Here is a 6,000-nt window from a genome sequence, read left to right as displayed (position 1 = left end):
TTTTTCTGTTGTTTATTGATAAGGACAAAAGTAGTATACCGCTGGTTGATAGTTATAAATCAATTAAACGAAGCAATTCCAGGTTACAAACTAAAACCGAAGGAAACACATCATATATAAGAGGAAAACAACGGAACAACAGAAACAATGACTGCAACAAAAACAAACGTCAACATACATAGAAACGGACTATTTGATAACAACTGTCATATTCCTGACTTGGTACAGGACATTTTAGGAAAAAATGGTGGGTTGAATCTGGTTTTATGGCTAGTCAAACCTCCCGCTTATATGTCAATATTAAAAATACCGCTAAAATGACAACAATGCGTGATAGGAATACATTACAAACAAACGCAAGAACACTCAGCACAGAGAAATTCATAAGTAAATAATATGATAGTACATTAAAACATGTAAACCGCAGAATAAAAACGGACACTCCCATGAATTTACGACAGCACACCAGGACACCACAAACGAAGTATAAACTGCGCGCCACATGAATGGATCAACCCCCCAAAAAAAAGTGACGTAAGTTTTGTAAATTACCACAGGTGATTTTCTAAGAATAAGATAGATTAGACGTACAAAAGTATAAAATTGAGATTGAGTTTGTAGTGGTGGTATTTTATATTTTTCTAATCATGACAAGAATATTAAAATGGATTTATGATTTTCTTCTTCCACGTGGCCATCGTCAACTGGTTGACTATCCTGCCACATTTTTTGGAGTGCGAGCATGAAAACAAATTTGAAATTTAATAACAAGAACAAAAACTGAGTGAAATTTATATACAGGTGCAAATAAAAACATGTCATTAAATTTACTGACGGAGCTGATCCATGAAAGATTCAGGACTCGGGGTAGAGACCTTACAGTTGGGTTAAATGTTCCACTCTCTGATTGTTCTAGGATAGAATGACTCCTTCTGAACTGTTGTTTTGCATTTTTCGTTGTAATTTGTGGAATTGCGTTCATTTGGTATCAGCTTATTTGATGTATCAATTTTCACATAATTGTTATTAAGCTTATATATCATTAACAATCGGGTCTGTTTTCTTCGTTCTTGTAGGGAAGTCCATTTTAGATGTTCAAGCATGTTACTAACATATCAAGTGTTGTGATATCTGTTAGTAACATACTTTACTGCCTTTCTTTGAACCATTTCCAATCTATGGATATCATTTTGTTGGTACGGGTCCCATACTGCACTGGCATATTCCAATGTTGGTCTGACAAGGGACATATATGCTTTTTCCTTTATAGACTTATTGGAGATGTTTAAGTTCCTTTTCAGAAAGGGAGACGAAAGATACCAGAGGGACAGTCAAACTCATAGATCGAAAAAAAAAACTGACAACGCCATGGCCAAAAATAAAAAGACAAACAGACAAATAATAGTACAGATGACACAACATAGAAAACTAAAGACTAAGCAACACGAACCCCACCAAAAACTGGGGGTGATCTCAGGTGCTCCGAAAGGGTAAGCAGATCCTGCTCCACATGTGGCACCCGTCGTGTTGCTTATGTTATTACAAATCCGGTAAATAGTCTAATTCGGTAAGTCACATTCGTGAAAAGGGAAGGGTATTGTAGTTACGACATAAGGAACATATCCGATATCATCTGTGAAACGGTTATTCCATAACGGTCAACCAACTCGTGATGGCGTCCGTAAAATTTACGAAGGGATGATTTCAACTTCACCATTTGGAACTCTTGGCTTAATAGCTTCCTTGTGAGCAGCAATCCTCTATCAAGGAAATCATGATAGGAAACACAAGCCCGGGAATATCGTATCAATTGGGAGATATATACTCCGTATGCAGGCGCTGCTGGAATGTTGCTACATAGAAATGGAAAGTTCACAATAGGGAAGCTGAAATCATCTCTTTTGTCGTAAAGTTTTGTTTTCAACCGACCCTCATTGTCAATTTCTAGATGTAAGTCAAGATATGAGGCAGACTTAACTGTATCTGTAGTATCCTTTATCTCTAGTTCGATGGGATAGATTCGTTCAACATAGTCACCAAATTTTGTATTATTTAGTGAGAGAACATCATCTATATAGCGGAACGTAGAGTTAAAGGATATTGCTAACTTCTTATCTTTCTTCCTAAGAAGTTCCTGTATGAAGTCAGCCTCATAATAATAAAGAAACAAGTCGAGGCAAGAAGAGGGGCACAAATGGTTCCCATTGGAATTCCGACAGTCTGTTGAAAAACATGTCCTTCAAACATAACAAATATGTTGTCAATCAAGAAATCAAGCATCTTGATAATGTCAGTTTCAGAGAATTTTTTGTTAAAATCAGAGTGATTCTTTACAAAGTTGGATTCATCCCTCCCCAAGACAAGATACTTGTATCTACGTTCGCCATTCTTTTTAATGAAACAAAGTAATACCAACTCTTTCAATTTGTCTTTTAGATTGGAATGGGGAATACTTGTGTAAAGTGTAGAAAAGTCAAATGTTTTAATACTATTGCAAGATGAGAGAGTCTTAGATTGTATGTACTCTAAAATATCTTTGGAATTTTTTAGTATCCACATCTGATTCACGCCACCTCTAGAATAGGCAGTTTCACAATAACTTTGGAGCCCGGCTTTGATTGCTGATAAAATAGATGTTAATAATTTAGAAAGAGGTTTCGTGGAGCACTTGGAAGACCCAACAATATACCGTTGTTTGTAAGGACACTTATGTAGTTTAGGTATCCAATACATTGATGGAAGATCCAGTTCTTCATCTTTGGTTGAAATTCCAAAGGAACATAGAACAGACCTATGATTATCCAGGATTTCCTCTTTGGTAAGTGTCGTGAGGGTATATGTTGAGTTTCCAAGTGAATTGTCAATACCTAATTCATTTATCAAGCAGTTTATGTAATGATATTTACAAACAAAAACGATGTTGTTTGGGGCTTTATCTGCGGGGACAACAACATATTTGTCATGGAGGTAGGACAAGTGTTTTGCAACATTTGGGTCTTTCAAAATTGATGTAACGTGGGTATTGATATGCCCATTGCAGAAAACTGATGGTATTATTTGCTTTGCAGCAGATTGTGCTTATATGTTTACCCCATTTTAGGTCTAATGCAATGGTGCATCCCATGTATTTAGCATGGTTATGGTCATGTAGTGTTTAACTGTATTTAGCTGGAGTTCGCTTTTTGGAGATGGTGAGTACGTTAAATTTATCAGGATGGAACTTCATGAGCCATTTCGACTCCCATTCAGCTAGTTTGTCAAGGTTCCTTTGAAGGTTTGCTGAATCTGCAATTGATGAGATTGTAACATAGGCAATAGTGTCATCAGCAAACAGTCGTACAGTTGATTGAATTCCCTGGGGCATGTCGTTTATATAAAATAGAAATAGACTAGGTCTTAAGACAGATACTTGTGTTACGCCTGACTCTACAGGTATGGAAATTAATGTTTCACCTTCCACCACTACTGACTGTGTTCTATCACTGAGGAAGTTCTTTATCCACTCATTTGTTTTACCTGTTATCCCATAAAGTGCCAATGAGACAACTCTCCATCCAAGTCAAAATTTATAAAAGTAAACCATTATAGGTCAAAGTACGGTCTTCAACACGGAGCCTTGGCTCACACCGAACAGCGAGCTATAAAGGGCCCCAAAAATTACTAGTTTAAAACCATTCAAACGGGAAAACCAACGGTATAATCTATATAAAAAAACGAGAAACACTTATGAACCACATCAACAAACGACAACTACTGAACATCAGATTATCATAATACCTATTTCTGTATCTATCTATTGTATTTCATCAATTTAGGATTTATTTTTAACAACAGCTATTTCCCTTGGCTAGAAATTTGAACATCAATTTGAAATCCAAAATGAGTTTAATATGGCATTGAAACCAAACTTTCACAATAATCATAATATAATTATCAACACTTACACATTATATCACTTTTAAAATTAAAATAAAACAATATGAATAAAGGAAGTAATTTCTGGTCGGATTGAAAACAATATTATGAAATAAATAAAGTTTTCGGTTAGATGAATTTGTATATACATGATATCATGTTCACATTGCATTATGTACATAAAAGATACTAGAACTTTCGACCATTATTCAAATATCTTAAATGGTATTCAAAATAAATTTATACAAGCTTTAAGCAATGATCCCACACTATTTTCGTTTGTGTATACTTTCTGATCCACAATTATATAACCTTTTCTATAAAATATGAAGAGACATATAAAGCTTTTGTTTTATAGATATAGGAAGATGTGGTATGAGTGCCAATGAGACAACTCTCCATCCAAGTAACAATTTATAAAAGTAAACCATTATAGGTTAAGGTACGGCCTTCAACACGGAGCATTGGCTCACACCGAACAGCAAGCTATAAAGGGCCCCAACAATTACTAGTGTAAAACCATTCAAAAGGGAAAACAAACGGTCTAATCTATATAAAAACGAGAAACACGTATGAACTACATAAACAGACGACAACTACTGTACATTAGATTCCTGACTAAGAACAGGTGCAAACATTTGCAGCGGGATTAAACGTTTTAATGGTACCAAACCTTCTCCCTTTTTCTGAAACGATAGTATAACATCACAACATAGAAAGACACGCTATAAAATATCAATTGGAAGGCTTAACTCAATCAAAAACGTAAATTAACACACAATGAACGAATAACTTTGATCTGTGATACCTGAATGCAAATACATAGTTAATAAAAATTATAAGGGATAAATTACTAAGGTCAAAAGTAAATAAACAGGTTGAAACGAAGTTAAAGTATGATACCACTGTGAAATGTTAAACAATATTTAGAAAATCATCACTTTTGAAAAAACCTGCGTCATATTATACACAGGTAAATGAAAATAATTTTGTTATTAAGTATACTTCTTCTCTTCTGTGTGTATAAAATCTTCCGTTTAGGAATACCAAGAAATTTCTTTAATATCAATTAAACTAATCTAACACTTGGTACATATGGGGTGAATATCAACAATAAAACTATACATTTTGAATTTTTTGGGTCTACGAAAGCGGTAAAGGTGTTCTTGATTTCTTTTGTAATACTCTCGTCCCGTCTGTCCCACATATTGAATAACAGCTAAGTTAATTTCGCAGTGGACATTTTTTTTATTATATGTAATGCAACTTAATTAATTTTAAAAATAACACCTTTGTTTTATAAAACCAAGAATATAATATTATAGAACTTCGATTGCAATCCTTGATAACCTTTTAACAAAGGAATAGTGTTCCAAAGTTGCAGTAAAACTTTAGATGAATTAATTAAGTTTTGTCAAATTTAAAAGACATGTCATACAAGAACCCCTTTAATAAGGTTTAATTACCTCAGTACAGGTGTGTTTTACTGGTAAAGAGTAAACTCTGTTTTTCTTAAACTCGTGTATTATATATCTAGTGAATTCAAAAGGCCTTGTGATTTAAGTTTTACAGGATGTACTTTAATTTTCAATGGATGTTATTTACAATTTATTACTCTCTGACCAGGTGTGATCTTTTTAATGAGTGTGATAGAGTTTGCCCCAAGCAGGAAGTATTACTTTATATTTTGGCCCTAATCAGAAGAACAATTTTTATCATTTCTTTAATTTTTTATCCCTTTTAGATATAATTATATGTAAAAAGATATATTTCTGATGTAAGGTTTAACAATTTCAGTGTTTTTGTTGGCTGTTGTTACCTCAGTTTAAAAGATAGTTTTAATATAACTACACTTTGTATGTAACCATGAAACCAATGTAGTTTTTATTTAAGAATTTTTGGTAAATTAAATTTTGTTTCCAAAAAAAAAAACACATGCAAAACAAGATGCACCTTCATAAGTTTGTATTATCCTCAGTACAGGTGTGTTTTTCATGTAAAAGAAAAATATAATTTAACATTAAGACTCAGACTTTAAAATTAGATAATTTGACTATTTGAAAAATCTGATAATCATGCAAGGAT

Source organism: Mytilus californianus, unplaced genomic scaffold (assembly GCF_021869535.1).
Source record: "Mytilus californianus isolate M0D057914Y unplaced genomic scaffold, xbMytCali1.0.p SCAF_21, whole genome shotgun sequence".
In the NCBI taxonomy this organism is placed as follows: Eukaryota; Metazoa; Mollusca; class Bivalvia; order Mytilida; family Mytilidae; genus Mytilus; species Mytilus californianus.
The sequence above is the reverse complement of the archived record's forward strand: the minus strand, read 5'-3'. Positions refer to the sequence as shown.